The sequence below is a fragment of the Neoarius graeffei genome, chromosome 1 (genome assembly GCF_027579695.1).
Source record: "Neoarius graeffei isolate fNeoGra1 chromosome 1, fNeoGra1.pri, whole genome shotgun sequence".
Lineage (NCBI taxonomy): Eukaryota > Metazoa > Chordata > Actinopteri > Siluriformes > Ariidae > Neoarius > Neoarius graeffei.
The window spans coordinates 125,095,563-125,114,379 of record NC_083569.1 but is presented as its reverse complement, the minus strand read 5'-3'; the positions used below and the strand labels follow the sequence as shown (position 1 = coordinate 125,114,379).

Sequence of the window (18,817 nt, the reverse complement as noted above, 5' to 3'; positions counted from 1 at the left end):
TTAATATCAACAGATCTTCTATTAAGGTACGTGAATCTTTTCATCATGGCACACCTTCAGCCTGTTCAGTGTGCTGAGTGCAGGATGTTTAGTCATTCTTCCTCTGTCGCTAGCGATAGCTTTATTAGCTTTATTTGTGATAAGTGCAGATTAGTTACAGTGGCGCTTGAAAGTTTGTGAACCCTTTAGAATTTTCTATATTTCTGCATAAATATGACCTAAAACATCATCAGATTTTCACACAAGTCCTAAAAGTAGATAAAGAGAACCCAGTTAAACAAATGAGATAAAAATATTATACTTGGTCATTTATTTATTGAGAAAAATGATCCAATATTACATATCTGTGAGTGGCAAAAGTATGTGAACGTCTAGGATTAGCAGTTAATTTGAAGGTGAAATTCGAGTCAGGTGTTTTCAATCAATGGGATGACAATCAGGTGTGAGTGGGCATCCTTGTTTTATTTAAAGAACAGAGATCTATCAAAGTCTGATCTTCACAACACATGTTAGGGGAAGTGTATCATGGCATGAACAAAAGAGATTTCTGAGGACCTCAGAAAAAGCGTTGCTGATGCTCATCAGGCTGGAAAAGGTTACAAAACCATCTCTAAAGAGTTTGGACTCCACCAATCCACAATCAGACAGATTGTGTACAAATGGAGGAAATTCAAGACCATTGTTACCCTCCCCAGGAGTGGTTGACCAACAAAGATCACTCCAAGAGCAAGGCGTGTAATAGTTGGCAAGGTCACAAAGGACCGCACGGTAACTTCTAAGCAACTGAAGGCCTCTCTCACATTGGCTAATGTTAATGTTCATGAGTCCACCATCAGGAAAACACTGAACAACAATGGTGTGCATGGCAGGGTTGCAAGGAGAAATCCAGTGCTCTCCAAAAAGAACATTGCTGCTCATCTGGTTTGCTAAAGATTACATGGACAAGCCAGAAGGCTATTGGAAAAATGTTTTGTGGATGGATGAGACCAAACTAGAACTTTTTGGTTTAAATGAGGAGTGTTATGTTTGGAGACAGCAAAACACTGCATTCCAGCATAAGAACCTTATCCCATCTGTGAAACATGGTGGTGGCAGTATCATGGTTTGGGCCTGTTTTGCTGCATCTGGGCCAGGACGGCTTGCCATCATTGATGGAACAATGAATTCTGAATTATACCAGCAAATTCTAAAGGAAACTGTCAGGACACCTGTCCATGAACTGAATCTCAAGAGAAGGTGGGTCATGCAGCAAGACAACGACCCTAAGCACACAAGTCATTCTACCAAAAATGGTTAAAGAAGAATAAAGGTAATGTTCTGGAATGGCCAAGTCAAAGTCCTGACCTTAATCCAATGGAAATGTTGCGGAAGGACCTGAAGCGAGCAGTTCATGTGAGGAAACCCACCAACATCCCAGAGTTGAAGCTGTTCTGTACGGAGGAATGGGCTAAAATTCCTCCAAGCCGGTGTGCAGGACTGATCAACAGTTACCAGAAATGTGTAGTTGCAATTATTGCTGTACAAGGGGGTCACACCAGATATTGAAAGCAAAGGTTCACATACTTTTGCCACTCACAGATATGTAATATTGGATCATTTTCCTCAATAAATAAATGACCAAGTATAATATTTTTGTCTCATTTGTTTAACTGGGTTCTCTTCATCTACTTTTAGGACTTGTGTGAAAATCTGATGATGTTTTAGGTCATATTTATGCAGAAATATAGAAAATTCTAAAGGGTTCACAAACTTTCAAGCACCACTGTAGCTCTCTGACGGAGAAGATTACAGTGCTAGAAGTGCGTGTCCAGGCTTTAGAGAAGGTTAGTGAGCGTGAGAACAGTGTAGTTTCTGTAGGGGAAAGTCTGGATGCCCTAGGTGGAGTTAGTAATCCCCCAACTCTGGCATTAGAGCCCTTACAGCTCTATGGGTGACAGCTCGGCGGCATAAGCGTAGAGCCAAAGCTACCACTGAGGCTCACCCACGGGAGCACCACTCCTCTCCGCATCACGTGTCGAACAGGTTTGCTCTCCTTAGTGATGCACCCACTGAGAAACCTGAAAGAGCTCTGGTTATAGGGGACTCTATCATATGGCACGTGAAATTAGCTCAGCCTTTAGGGGCACCAGCAGCTTTAGTCAGGTGTATACCGGGAGCCAGGGTGCCAGACATAGCAGGTAATCTTAGGGTCCTAGGCAAGCACAGGTTCTCAAAGATAGTTATCCATGCAGGAGCTAATGATAAACGCCTTCGTCAGTCTGAGGTTACTAAGAGTAACTTTGTAGAGGTGTTTAAATTAGCGAAGGCGATGTCCGATGCTGTAGTTTGCTCTGGCCCCATTCAAATGCGGCATGGCGATATAGCTTACAGCAGGTTATGGTCGCTGAACTGCTGGCTGTCCAGGTGGTGCTCTGAAAACAGTGTGGGATTTATAGATAATTGGGCTAATTTTGAGGGCACTGCTGGCCTGTTAGGGCGGGACGGTATCCATCCCACTCGGGAAGGTGCTGCTCTCATTTCCTGCAGCATAGGTCATATTCTCAGAACAGGCCTAGTTAATTTCTGACAATCCAGAGCCAAGGCCAGGGAGCAGATGAACAGGCTAAACCGACTGTCTGCTAGCTGCACAGAGTCGTCACTCAGGGTCCACTACATCAAGAATATGTCTGTTCCCCGAGCTCAACAAAAAGGTAGAAATATTCAGAGAGTTTGTTCCAGTAACCTAATCAATATAAAATTAGATCATACTGACTGTACAGCTGCTGCCAGCACCTTTGATCTAAAGGTGGGGCTATTAAATATTAGATCTCTTTCATCTAAAGCGCTAATGGTTAATGAACTCATTACTGATCAGGAGATTAATGTACTGTGTTTAACTGAAACATGGATTAAGCCAAATGAATATATAGCATTAAATGAAGCGAGTCCTCCTGGATACAGTTATATACACCAGCCTCGTCTAACTGGCAGAGGAGGAGGCGTCGCGGTTATTTATAACGATTATCTAGGTGTAACACACAAACCTGGTTATAAATTTAATACATTTGAAGTTCTTCATACTCATATAATGTATGTAGCCTCGAAAAATAAGTCTACCCAGTTAATTCCATTGCTTATTATTTACAGGCCCCCGGGGCCATATTCTGAGTTTCTTTCTGAATTTGCAGATTTTATCTCAGATCTGGTTATTTCCTTAGACAAAGCTTTAGTTGTCGGAGATTTTAATATTCACTTCGATAACCCAGAAGACCCTTTAAAAACAGCATTTGTGTCCATTTTAGATTCAGTAGGGGTTAATCAGAATGTCATAGGACCGACCCACAATGGTGGTCACACCCTCGATCTAATACTAACATTCAGGTTAAACATAGACAATATAGTCACACTTCCACAGTCTGAAGTTATCTCAGATCATTATCTCATCTCATTCAAACTATGTCTGAGTAATAATATATGCACCTCACCACACTACTGTATTAAACATACATTCACGTCAACTACTGCACAGAGCTTTATAAATGATCTCCCAGAGTTATCAACTTTGATTGGGTCACTGTCAGCCCCTGCAGAACTTGATCAGGCAACTGAATGCTTAGAGTCAACATTCCGCCATACTTTAGATAATGTAGCTCCTCTAAAAAGGAAAATGGTCAGAGACAAAAAATTAGCACCCTGGTATAATGATGACACTCGCACATTAAAACAGACCACTCGAAAATTGGAACGTAAATGGTGTCAAACAAAGTTGGTAGTGTTCAAATTAGCGTGGAAGGAGAGCTTCCTGAAGTATAGAAAAGCTCTTAGTGCTGCGAGATCAACATATCTCTCCTCCCTAATAGAAGATAACAAAAATAATCCTAGATTCCTATTTAATACTGTAGCAAAATTAACCAGGAATAAGTCCACTATAGACACATGCACACCTGCAGTATGTAGTAGCAACGATTTAATAAATCTTTTTAATGACAAAATTGAGAATATCCAACAAAAAATTCAAACTACTAATTTAAGGTCAGACAATGTAAGTGACCCTGTAGTTAACAATATAACTGTATCAGATCATCAGTTAGAATGTTTTACTCCCCTAAAAGAAACTGAATTACTTTCATTAATCTCAGCATCAAAAGCCTCAACTTGCGTACTAGATCCCTTACCGACACATCTATTCAAACAGATAATGCCTGGAGTAATTGAACCGCTTCTAAAAATAATAAATTCTTCCCTTATGATTGGCTATGTACCCAAATCCTTTAACCCTTTGGTGACTGACCCCTTGAAAATCGTTCCTCCAGGAACGATGACGTTTCAGTTGTCAAGACAACGGAAAAACTAAAATACAAGAGCATTTTGTTTTGTGCACAAGAGCATTGTGACGTATCTTTCTGTTTTGTATTTTAGTTTTTCTGTTGTCTTGACAACTGAAATGTCATCGTTCCTGGAGGAACGATTTTCAAGGGGTCAGTCACCAAAGGGTTTTAAACTAGCAGTTATCAAACCCCTGATTAAAAAACCTGACCTTGATCCCTGTCAGCTGTCCAATTATCGGCCAATATCAAACCTCCCCTTTATCTCCAAGATCCTTGAAAAAGCTGTGGCACAGCAGTTATGCTCATATTTACATAGGAATAACATCCATGAAATGTATCAGTCAGGATTTAGACCTCATCATAGCACAGAGACAGCTCTGGTTAAAGTAGTAAACGACCTACTGTTGGCATCTGATCAGGGCTGTGTCTCGCTGCTTGTGTTGCTTGACCTTAGTGCAGCATTTGATACCATTGATCATTCCATTCTTCTGGATAGACTAGAAAATGTTGTGGGAGTTAAGGGAACGGCCCTCTCCTGGCTCAGGTCTTATTTAACTGATCGCTATCAGTATGTTGATATAAATGGTGATATTTCTAGACGTACTGAGACGTACGTAAAGTTTGGTGTTCCACAAGGTTCTGTCTTGGGTCCACTGCTTTTTTCTCTATATATGTTCCCTCTGGGTGATATTATTCATGAACATTGTATTGGTTTCCACTGTTATGCTGATGACACACAGTTGTATGTTTCTGCAAAACCTGATGAGAGACACCAGCTTAATAGAATTGAGGAATGTGTGAAGGACATTAGACACTGGATGCTTATTAACTTCCTTCTGCTTAACTCTGACAAGACTGAAGTACTTGTGCTAGGACCACATGCAGCTAGAAGTAAGTTTTCTGATTCCACAGTAACTCTGGATGGCCTTTCTGTTTCTTCACGTGCAGCAGTAAAAGACCTCGGAGTGATTATTGACCCCAGTCTTTCATTCGAAACTCACACTGATAACATCACCTGGATAGCTTTCTTTCATCTCAGAAATATTGCTAAGATAAGAAATTTAATGTCACTACATGACGCAGAAAAACTAGTTCATGCTTTCGTTCCCTCCAGGTTGGATTATTGTAATGCCTTACTGTCTGGATGTTCCAATAAGTGCATAAACAAGCTCCAGTTAGTTCAAAATGCAGAAGCAAGAGTCCTTACTAGTACTAGAAAATATGACCCCATCACCCCTGTCTTATCCACACTGCATTGGCTCCCAATAAAATTTCATATTGATTATAAAATACTACTATTGACCTTTAAAGCACTGAATGGTCTCGCACCACAGTACCTGAGTGAGCTTCTGTTCCTCTATGACCCGCCACGCCTACTTAGATCAAAAGGTGCAGGCTATCTGCTGGTACCTCGTATAGTGAAGGCTACATCAGGGGGCAGAGCCTTTTCTTACAAAGCCCCACAGTTATGGAACAGCCTTCCAAGTAATGTTCGGGAATCAGACACAGTCTCAGCGTTTAAGTCTCGGCTGAAAACATATCTGTTTAGTCAAGCCTTGTGTTAATGGTGTTTATGAGGTAAAGGTGTAGATCTGGAGGATCCTCAGACAGAGTGTTTTGGTAAACTGGGATGTATGGATGCTGTCAGTCCCCACTCGCTTGCTCACTCGAGTTTGTTGATGGTGTAGTGGCTGCTGCTTTATGTCCCGGGGCTCCCTCATGCCTGTGTTACTTTCTGGCTCTCTCCTTTTAGTTATGCTGTCATAGTTAGTTGCCGGAGTCCCTGCTTATACTCAGTCTCGTCTTTCGTCTTGTCTTCATCTGCTTATCCAGGGCCAGGTCGCGGAGGCAGCAGTCTGAGCATGGAAGCCCAAACTTCCCTTTCCCCAGAAAGTACTTGTACTCAGTGCAATATGTATACTGTTCCTACTTATTCAGGTGACATTGAGCATACCTAACAACCCGCGTTTTCTTTCCCTCTCTCCCCCCAAATCTGTCCCTCTGAGTTACATGGAGTCAACAGGAAATCTTTTGGTGGAGAGGGTGGAGACCTCGACTGGCTATTGTAGCCTGCAGGGAATCGGCTGTCAGACATTCTGTCGCATGTCCAGACCCAGTGAAATGTAACTGAATTGTCTTGGCCAGCCCTAAGGGTCCCATCTGCATCTCATCATTGCTGAGGAGTGTGCTCCCATCACCCAATCAAGCATCCAGCCAGAGCAGGTCATGATATTTTTTAACCATATTAACATGCCATTGTTGTGTATTATGCCTGATGTCAGGACTCTCGTCTCTGTGAGCCTACCACACAGACTTAATACTTGTGTCATTTTTAGGGCATACCTAACAACCTGTGTTTTCTCCCCCCAATCTGTCCCTCTGAGTTACACGTCGGTCCTGGGATCGAGATGCTGAACCTCTTCTGCTCCTCGGACCTGCCTGATCCATCCTGGTGCTCTGTGTCTGGTTGGAGTCTCATCGCATCGCTCCTGTGGAGGACGGCCCCATGAGGACAGTTGAAAGTCACACTTGGAGGACGCTCTGGACTCTTACAGTAATGCTTTTATAGCTGAGGACTACAGTTGACTTGCTAACTTTAGGACTGCAGTTGTCATGAACAGTTTTGCACTCAAGTTTCCATCAATGAAGAGTTTATAACATCAACAAAACTGACTTCATGTTAAAACTGTTAATGTTATAGTCATATCTCTGTGGGGGATAGATTAGGGACAAAATTAGCTCATGTTTTAAGTCGTTTAAATTCTGTAAAGCTGCTTTGCGACAATGTTTATTGTTAAAAGCGCTATACAAATAAACTCGACTTGACTACTATTCTATACTATACTATACTATACTATACTATACTATACTATACTATACTACTTATGAACTGACAATCATTTTATTCCACAGGATACCATATGCATCTACCTTACTGACTGTCAGTGTTTTGCGCGTATGTAGAAAACGAGCACTCATCTCAAACTTTGTCATGTTCTGTTGTATGAAAATGTCAACTGGCACAATGCGAAACTAGAGGCTATACACTCACTGGCCACTTCATTAGGAACCCCCATCCATCCACCTGCTGTTTGATGCAGTTCTCTAATCAGCCGATCCCTCGACAGCAGCACAATGCGTAAAATCATGCAGATACAAGTCAAGAGCTTCAGTTAATGTTCACAATGTTCAACCATCAGAATGAGAAGAATTGTGATCTCACAGTGTGACTTTCTTTCACTGTGGGATGGGTGTTGGTTTGAGCCAGATGGACTGGTTTGAGTATTTCAGAAGCTGCTGATCTCCTGGGGTTTTCACACACAACAGTCTCTAGAGTTTACACAGAATGGTGCAGAAAACAAAAAACACTGAGTGAGTGAGTGAGTGACAGTTCTGTGGGTGGAAACAAACGCCTTGTTGATAAGAGAGGGTCAGAGGGGAATGGACAGATTGAGCAGTTTGAGCTGCCAGGAAGGATATAGTAACTCATATAATCACTCTTTACAACCGTGGTGAGCAGAAAAGCATCTGAGAATGCAACAGCAAAAGAACACATCAGGTTCCACTCCTGCAGCCAAGAACAGGGATCTTAGAATCAACAAGTTCCTATTAAAGTGAACTGTGAGTGTATATGGCTGAAATGCAAAACTGAAGAACAACATCTTGACTACATATGGGGTAAAAGGGACACTGTGGACAGAAACCAGTTCTCATACAAATCCAGTCCCTCCTGGTTTTCACCTTAGAATCAGGGAAGGACAGTTTTGGCATGATAATGCTCACTCACACACATCCACAGAGCGGGCGATGCCTTAACACCTCTCTGTGTCAGTTTATTTTAGAGCGAGTGTCAATAAAACCCTGACCGGCATTTTGAGGTTTGCCAGACCAGCCTGACTTCAACAACACGCCTTTCGCTCATTATGTGTAATTCTGGGTCAATTTTACACGTCCAACACACAGCTGTGTGGAGAAAGCAGTTTATGGGAATATCTCTCTCTCTCTCTCTCTCTCTCTCTCTCTCTCTCATTCGCACACACACACAGGGCTTTACCCAGCCTAGTGCGTCCGCTTAAATCTGACACTCTGGGCTACAAGTATAGAAGCAACACTAGAAGTGTTGGGTTTTTGTTTTGTCTTGTTTTGTTTTTTTTCATCAGATATAAAAAGTGAAGTTTCCATTGTTTTTTTCACTAATATTAGTCCAGATCGCTGTGTTCTGATTTGGCTGAGAGCTTCAGGAAGCATAAAAGAGTCAATCTCAGTGTTTAAGAGAACAAGCTGAGGGTTAGTCTTCTGTTTCAGGAGTTTCTTATCTTGTATATCTCATATACACAGTCTTTCATTTCCTTTTTTTTTCAATCATTTTAGTTTCACTGTGTTCCCGAAATTCCAGGGCCCCTAGTTTACAGGTTCTTAGTAATTTAGCCCCAAGGTTTTCTTTTCTTTACTTTCCTTCTTTCGTCATTTCCAGGTCTTTTTCACCTGGTTTAGTTTTCTTCTCGTTCAGTTTGCAGTGTCCATAGTTATCTTTTCTTTTTTCCCCTCGGTCATGATGGTTCTGGTTGGCACTCAGACGATGAACCTCATATCTTAATTTTTGCACTAGTAAGATCAGGACTGGATAAATGATGCATTTATTAGTGAGCCCATGACAAGTAAAAGCTTCAGACGTGTTTTATCCCAGAATCCGAAGTGATTTGGTTAAAATATGGTAGTTAATGTCATGGAATAATGTATGATGGGAGCAGTGGCGGCTGCTGGTTTTTAAAACAGGGGAAGCCCATTTTACGCATTCATCGTAAAACCTGTAGGCCGGATATCAAAGCATAGAAAGGTGTGCCCCATTAGCATAGTGAACTAGACAACCCACCTAGTGGCAGAAAGTATTTTTGCTTGTACATTTCATGTTATAGTCTGGCTTGCCAGGCTAGTGCCTCATATCCTTAATCAAAAATATCAAACATCCAAAAATCACTGGCTATTCAACGAAGAGCCTTGAACATCATACCCTGATATGCAACACAGAGTCTTTAACACAACACCCAGCTGTGCAACACATCCTTGAACATCTTCTGCAACACAGTCTGGAAATTCATAACCAGGTAGGCTATGCAACACACAGAACCTTGAATATTATACCCAGGTATAACCTATAACACAGAGCCCACCATTCTCTTAACATTACTGAACAATATACACACTTCAGATTCATGAACATGAACACTATTTATACACAAATTCTGCCCTCCGCTCCTTTTCCAGAAAATGGTCTATGACCCTGTCATACCAGCTGGTTGTGCTTTCCAGAGACTTCACCAATTTCTGTTAGCAGCTAGCACTGCAGATCCCTATAAGGCTCAAGCTAGCCTACAACCAGATTGAACTACAAATGAAATAAACGAGTGAATTCACGAATGATCAAACTGATAGAATGGATGAAAGTTAACGGAGCACAACGAGTAATATTTACATTTATTTACAGAGTAATGCACAGAGACATCAATGAGAAGAAACATTTATATGAAAAGAAATTCGGACAGCACTTTGGCACACGACTACACTTTCTCGACATCCGCTGGGGACTGACTGATCATGCTTCCGTGTTCCTCGCCGACGCCGAAGTACAGAGCCCGCCCTCCTCACTACCTCCAATAATCCTTCATCAGCCCGGCTTCTTGTCCCTCCCATTGTCTCGTTTAGTCCCAGAGAAGCCCGGCTTCCCTGGAAGTGACGATTTTGTTGATTTTAACCAATAACAACTAGCCAAAATTGGCTGTTCAGAGCCGTCTCGTAGACTGCAACGGATACCCGGCTGCCAGTCAGTGTTGCCAGATACTGCTGACGTTTTCCATCCCAAAATATGTTCAAAACCCGCCAAAATGCACTTAAAACCACCCAATCTGGCAACACTGCTGCCAGTCCATAGAGCCCATTGAAATAAGAAAGGTTACAGCCTGGCAGCAAAGGTGATTCTCGTAGTGAACTGCAAGTTCGTCAGACATCACTCAAATAAGTTACAGGATAGTTATGAACATAAATACAATCTTGGGCATATATTATGTTATGCAAGTTATTGTTTTAATGAGAATTCAACATCGTAGACGCCGCAGTTTGGGGAGAGAATTTTAGGGGAAGCTCGGCTTCCCTTGTTGTCTCTGAGAAATCGCCCCTGGATGGGAGAGTTAGCCAGTTTCAGTGCACTTAGAGAAGGTAAAGAGGAGAGACTGGCTGCATAGCCGTATAGACTGTACAGTATATCCTCCTGAATAAAGTCTGATGATTGCAATTCCGTAATGATTTTCCACATGGCGACTTGACTCGCTAATACGGTGGGTTTTGCAATTTCAGAGTTCCTGGTGGAAATTTTTCATTCTTACAGCATATTTTATGGAGGTGTGTGACTACGTCTAGAGGACATAGTGGATGTGTCCTTCCTGACCTTCACACTCCTCCAAGCGTCCGTCACAGTCCACACTGTAAAAGAGGCCCACAGGACTTTGTGCACGTGTCTCAGCTTGAGGAAACTGTACATTCTTTCCAAAAAAAAAAAAAAGGTGTTTGCTTTCCTCCTGTGCTTTGACAACAGGGATGAATTTTGAAGTGGAAACCAGGCAAGTCACAACTTGGGGTTTTTGGGGATGCGAGGTTACAGGCATTTATTTTTAAAAGGGAACGTACACAAAACATGCTCTGTAATGGAATGACAAATATGATGAATGCATCTGAGTTCATTGTGTGATTCATGCTGTGCAAGAAAAAAAAATCCTGGACCAGTTGTAGTCACTGGCATGGCAGAAGGAACTGCGGATAAATATCAGCATGATGATAATGATGAGACAAAATTCATTTCTCCATGATATTTAAAAAAATGTACACGAGTCAGGCATTTGTTTTCACTAAAGACATTACCCATAATCGAGGATTAAACATATACAGTTGTGCTCATAAGTTTACATACCCTGGCAGAATTTTTGCTTTCTTGGCCTTTTTTCAGAGAATATGAATGATAACACAAAAACGTTTTCCCCACTCATGGTTAGTGGTTGGGTGAAGCCATTTATTGATAAACAACTGTGTTTTCTATTTTTAAATCATAATGACAACAAAAAACATCCAAATGACCCTGATCAAAAGTTTACATACCCCAGTTCTTAATACCGTGTATTGCCCCCTCTAACATCAATGACAGCCTGAAGTCTTTTGTGGTAGTTGTGGATGAGGCTCTTTATTTTCTCAGATGGTAAAGCTGCCCATTCTTCTTGGCAAAAAGCCTCCAGTTCCTGTAAATTCCTGGGCTGTCTTGCATGAACTGCGCGCTTGAGATCTTCCCAGAGTGGCTCGATGATATTGAGGTCAGGAGACTGAGATGGCCACTCCAGAACCTTCACTTTGTTCTGCTGTAGCCAATGACAGGTCAACTTGGCCTTGTGTTTTGGATCGTTGTCATGTTGGAACGTCCAAGTACGTCCCATGCGCAGCTTCCGGGCTGATGAGTGCAAATTTGCCTCCAGTGTTTGCTGATAACGTGCTGCATTCATCTTTCCTTCAACTGTGACCAAGTTTCCTGTGCCTTTGTAGCTCACACATCCCTAAAACATCAGCGATCCACCTCCGTGCTTTACAGTAGGAATGGTGTTCCTTTCATCATAGGACTTGTTGACACCTCTCCAAATGTAACGTTTATGGTTGTGGCCAAAAAGTTCAATTTTGGTCTCATCACTCCAAATTACCTTGTTCCAGAAGTTTTGAGGCTCGTCTCTGTGCTGTTTGGTGTAAATTTTTGTTGGTCTACCTGACCGTGGTTTGGTTTTAACAGAGCCCCTGATTCTCCATTTGTTAATCACAGTTTGAACACTGCTGACTGTAATCATCAATTCCTTGGATATCTTTTTGTATCCCTTTCCTGTTTTATACAGTTCAACTACCTTTTCCCGTAGATCCGTTGACAATTTTTTGCTTTCCCCATGACTCAGAATCCAGAAACATCAGTGGTTGGATGAAAGATGCAAGAGTCTGTCTGGATCCCAGACACTCACTCAGCTTTTATGCACACACACTGATTACAAGCAAACAGATCACAGGTGAGGATGTTACGGTACCTTTAGTAGCCATTCAAACCCATTTGTGTCAACTTCTGTGCATGTTATCAGGCCAAAATCACCAGGGTACGTGAACTTTTGATCAGGGTCATTTGGGTAGTTTCTGTTGTCATTATGATTTAAAAAGAGAAAACACAGTCGTTTGACAATAAATGGTTTCACCCAACCACTAAGCATGAGTGGAAAAGATGTTTTTGTGTTATCATTCATATTCTCTGAAAAATGGTCAAAGAATCATAGATTCTGCCAGGGTATGTAAACTTATGAGCACAACTGTAGCTGCTTGTGACATGCAGTAAAAAAGTATATGTGTATGCTGTTTGTGCTGCAATGTGCTCTCACCCCGAAGCAAGAACTCGAGAACAAAGAAAGGATCGAGGCATCTTTCTTCTGCTCGTTCTTTCTACATGACGTCCATCGTATACGTGCAGCACAGAAGCAGCTGTAGAACCAGAGCTGTTTCAAATGCAGAGATCTGCTAATCCCCACACCCTCCAGCTAAACACTCCCTCCCTCTTCTTCTGCGGCTTTACCTTTTTACCCACAATTCCACAGGGGTGGGAATGTACAGATGAGAATGAGAGAGCATTTGCAGTGATGAGAGAAAGTGCGTTTGTTGAGTTCAGTTTACTCGTCAGTCATTTCAGAATATCAGCAGATCTAAGAGTGAAGAAGGAGACGACAATGCAATGAAGAGTTCCATCTTGATGAACACCCTGAAAAATGGAGGTACAGGTATTCCAGGAGAGGAGAAGAGTCCATTCATTTCCAAAGAACATAAAGTTATAGGTGTGACACAAACTGTACGTGAAGGAACCTTCACTTGAGCTGACACTGTGTTGGAGCTACTTATAGATCAAGCTTGGCTCCCGGGGGTCGCTTGTTTGGGGTCGTCCAACCTGGCAAGCGAGGCTCATCAGTGGTGCATATGCAGCAGAGATGGGGCACATCACCAGGGCCCAGAGGAAACGGGCTGTGTAGAGAGCATGGGCAGCGTCTACACATGCATGCCCAACATGTGGGCTTACCTTCAAAGCTCGGATTGGTCTCATCAGTCACCTTTGGACCCATAACCGCCACCCACCAAATTGAAGTCATGGTTATCTTCGACCCCAAAGGATGAACATCATCGTCGTCATCATCAGCTACTTATAAAGGTTCAGTTGCATCCAAACCGCAGTCCAGCTTGATGTACTGGAACAGCTACTGAGACGGTGAAGGTGATTCAACCAAGGGAAAGTGTTCAAATCAACACCAAAACACAGGTTAACTAAGTAACTAATCATCATGGACATGTCTCTAAAAATGAGCTTCTCTCAGACAGGTCTTGTGGAAAATATCACGCAGAGTTGATGATGAATAATTGAGCACGTCAGCACTGTGATGAAAGATGTTTATACACCAGATCTCCTCCATCGCGCTCAGGTCCTGCTGTCATCACACCTGTTAAGTGATTGAGCACTGAAAATCTCAGCCTTATGTCATTACACGCAACTCACTGTATGAAGACACGCCCTTGCCCGAGTCCCGATTGGTCAACGTTACATATGGCGACCAGAGGAGCTTTTCTGGCCATGTTGCCAGGCTGCTCACGTTCTTGTGTACAATCCCTCGCTTGTGTATTTGTGACTTCCATCAAGGTGGAAATGAACTGGAGTGAAATGACTCTGAGTCATGTTCCTTTCCTCCTGTGCGATGTTTTAGATGTTACCATAGCAATACACTGAGCATGATAGGAAAATAAAACAATGAAGGTTTGCATCATCTTTACTTATCGGCAATCTTTCTTCATCACGAGTGTTTGCTCAGCTTGGCGACTTTTTTGTGAACAGTGTTAATAACACCTGGAGAGAACTGTGTGTTTACAGAACGTAGCTTTTCATACATGCTCTGCATGAAAAGCTACGTTAACCACAGCTAATCCTTGAGAATCTGCTACAGTGGGGAGACAAAAACGTCTGGATAACACACACACACGACACATGAGCCAGGAGAGTAACAGTGAGCTTCAGCTCAGTTAGAAATGAGACAGCCAACAAAATCACACACACACACACACTCACACTCATCACATATACAGTTCCAGTCAAAAGTTTGGACACAAGTACTCATTACTAGAAATGTGTGTCCAAATGTTTGACTGGTTCTGTATATACACTCACCGGAAACTTTATTAGGAACACCTGTCCACCTGCTGTTTTGTGCAGTTCTGTAATCAGCTGATCCCTCGACAGCAGCACGATGCATAAAGTCACACAGACACAAATCAAGAGCGTCAGTTAATGTTCACAATGTTCAAACATCAGAACGGGAAAAACTGTAATCTCAGTGTGACTTTCTCTCACTGTGGTATGGGTGTTGGTTTGATCCAGATGGACTGGTTTGAGTATTTCAGAAGCTGCTGATCTCCTGGGGTTTTCACACACAACAGTCTCTAGAGTTTACACAGAATGGTGCAGAAAACAAAAAACACTGAGTGAGTGAGCGACAGTTCTGTGGGTGGAAACAAACGCCTTGTTGATAACAGAGGGTCAGAGAAAAATGGACAGATTGGTTCAAGATGCCAAGAAGGATATAGTAACTCATATAATCACTCTTTACAACCGTGTTGAGCAGAAAAGCATCTGAGAATGCAACAGCAGAAGAACACATTGGGTTCCACTCCTGCAGGCAAAAACCGGGATCTTAGAATCAAGAACAATTCCTAATAAAGTGGGCAGTAAGTGTGTAACCTACGAAAATATACAACCATCTGATAGACACTAATATGCTCCACTGCACTATAACGCTCAACAGCAAACACTAATATACTGTACTGCAATATAACACTCTACAGCGAACACTAATATACTCTACTGCACTATAACGCTCTACAGCGAACACTAATACACTCTACTGCACTATAACGCTCTACAGTGATCACTAATATACTCTACTGCACTATAACGCTCTACAGCGAACACTAATATACTCTACTGCACTATAACGCTCTACAGCGAACACTAATATACTCTACTGCACTATAACGCTCTACAGCGAACACTAATATACTCTACTGCACTATAACGCTCTACAGCGAACACTTATATACTCTACTGTACTATAACGCTCTACAGCGAACACTTATATACTCTACTGCACTATAACACTCTACAGCGAACACTAATATACTCTACTGCACTATAACGCTCTACAGCGAACACTAATATACTCTACTGCACTATAACGCTCTACAGCGAACACTTATATACTCTACTGCACTATAACACTCTACAGTGAACACTAATATACTCTACTGCACTATAACGCTCTACAGCGAACACTAATATACTCTACTGCACTATAACGCTCTACAGCGAACACTAATATACTCTACTGCACTATAACGCTCTACAGCGAACACTAATATACTCTACTGTACTATAACGCTCTACAGCGAACACTTATATACTCTACTGCACTATAACGCTCTACAGTGAACACTAATATACTCTACTGCACTATAACACTCTACAGTGAACACTAATATACTCTACTGCACTATAACGCTCTACAGCGAACACTAATATACTCTACTGCACTATAACGCTCTACAGCGAACACTTATATACTCTACTGCACTATAACGCTCTACAGTGAACACTAATATACTCTACTGCACTATAACACTCTACAGTGAACACTAATATACTCTACTGCACTATAACGCTCTACAGCGAACACTTATATACTCTACTGCACTATAACGCTCTACAGTGAACACTAATATACTCTACTGCACTATAACACTCTACAGTGAACACTAATATACTCTACTGCACTATAACGCTCTACAGCGAACAATAATATACTCTACTGCACTCAGGGCTGGAGTGGGCCCTGTTTTCAGTCCGGGAGTTTAATTCACATTCAGGCCACTTTGAAATGGAGGAGGAATTTGTAAATATTTCAAAATACATCCAAAGGACATGCATCTTCAGAAATCGTCATCTTCGGCCCGGGTGTGGGAATGAACTTTTACGTCGGGGGTGAAATCCAGCTGACTACCACTCCAAATAGCAAAGCAGCGAGTATGGCTGATTGTTTCACGTTATTTAAGACGAATTACACAACACATTTTTGGTCACATAGTCTTAAAATAACGAAAGCACCCATCTCGCGTGCATTTGAACCAATGCTTGTGCATTACATGCTGCATACGCCTCGAAAATAATGGCAAATCAGCAATGCTGGGTACTCAGCAACCGGCAGATAAAGCGTGAGGGCGCATTAGGCAACTCAAAAATGGTTAAATGAAATGTAGGCTAAAGCAAGTGTTCGATTCTGCTTAGAATATTGGCATACGCATACACCTCTTCTAAGTTATATATTTAACAACAATTATTTAACATCAAATATGACTTCTAGGCCTGTGTGTTCATAACCACAATGTGCACACGCCTGTGGAAATGCACGGTGTGACAGCGAGATGAAATAGGCTGGATGAGGAAATAACGCGCAACAGCACATTTGGGACCTGTTCATCTAAAATTGTTAATTACTGGGATGTAAAGCAATGTCCGGTTCTTCTTAGAATTAAGACATACACCACATCTATACCGTGTAAATTGCGAGATTTCACATGACATCAAAAAGCTGAATTGACATCGCAAACTATCGACACATTATAGGCCTAGCATAGACTGATAAAATCGACAAACAGGGTTATCATACTCCATATCTTTCGTAACCTACCAGCTGGTCTTGAGAACATATCTGTCAATTTGGCACATTTTGCTGCCACCTCCTTCCTTTTTTTAAGCTTCGCCCTTTCGGTTCCACCTGGCCTCTTTCTGCCCTCCATCACTGACGCGCGCTGTTTCGCGCCAATGTTGTTTAAGTTCCCCGCAATACAGAGGAGGAGTCTTGGACCAAACCAACTGCAATAGAGGGGAGGGGAGAATTTCCTTATTTGGTAGCGCCTATTTAATCTGCTGCGATGCTGTCGGCGTCTGGGCTGCCATGTGAAAATGCAGAGTGCAGTTGAATTGATGATTAATGCAAGAATAAGATCAGTGACCAAAATTAGTGAAAATTATTTTCCCCATGCTCCAAGCAGGCCACCATTGATGGTTTGGGCCGGGGATGGTCCCGGCTAAATATAGGGCCACCCCGGCATTGACTGCACTATAACGCTCTAAAGCAAACACTAATATACTCCACTGCACTATAACTCTCTACAGCGAACACTAATATACTCTACTGCACTATAATGCTCTACAGCGGACACTAATATACTCTACTGCAGTATAACGCTCTATTGCAAACACTAATATACTCTACTGCACTATAACACTCTATTGCAAACACTAATACACTCTACTGACTGTAACGCTCTACTGCAAACACTAATATACTCTACTGCACTAGAACACTCTACAACGTACACTAATATTCTCCACTGCACTATAACTCTCTACAGCGTGCACTAATATACTCTACTGCACTATAACGGTCTACTGCAAACACTAATATACTCTACTGCACTATAACTCTCTACAACGTACACTAATATTCTCCACTGCACTATAACTCTCTACAGCGTGCACTAATATACTCTACTGCACTATAACGCTCTACTGCAAACACTAATATACTCTACTGCACTATAACGCTCTACTGCGAACACTAGTATACTCTACTGCACTATAACGCTCTACAGCGAACACTAATATACTCTACTGCACTATAACGCTCTACAGCGAACACTAATATACTCTACTGCACTATAACGCTCTACAGTGAACACTAGTATACTCTACTGCACTATAACGCTCTACAGCGAACACTAATATACTCTACTGCACTATAACGCTCTACAGCGAACACTAAAATACTCTACTGCACTATAACGCTCTACAGCGAACACTAATATACTCTACTGCACTATAACGCTCTACAGCGAACACTAATATACTCTACTGCACTATAACGCTCAACAGCGGACACTAGTATACTCTACTGCACTATAACGCTCTACAGCGAACACTAATATACTCTACTGCACTATAACGCTCTACAGGGAACACTAATATACTCTACTGCACTATAACGCTCTACAGCGAACACTAATATACTCTACTGCACTAGAACACTCTACAGCGACCACTAATATACTCTACTGCACTATAACGCTCTACAGAATACACTAATATACTCTACTGCACTATAACTCTCTACAGCCTACACTAATGTACTCTTCAGCACTATAACGCTCTACAGCGAACACTAATATACTCTACTGCACTATAACTCTCTACAGCGAACACTAATATACTCTACTGCACTATAACGCTCTACAGAATACACTAATATACTCTACTGCACTATAACTCTCTACAGCCTACACTAATGTACTCTTCAGCACTA

General features: G+C 41.9%; 1 protein-coding gene across 2 annotated transcripts in view; it reads right to left on the bottom strand.

The window, feature by feature from the left end:
* The window catches only part of wnt9a (wingless-type MMTV integration site family, member 9A), an 85,507-nt gene that overhangs the window by 16,907 nt on the left and 49,783 nt on the right, over positions 1-18,817 (bottom strand). Inside the window, exon 1 of one of the 2 annotated variants that reach the window (XM_060916624.1) lies at positions 14,572-14,646. The exons of the other annotated variant lie outside the window; for it this stretch is intronic. The gene's annotated coding sequence lies outside the window, so the exon portion shown is untranslated. Of the gene's footprint in view, positions 1-14,571; positions 14,647-18,817 lie in introns of those variants that run through there. 2 annotated transcript variants of the gene reach the window in all.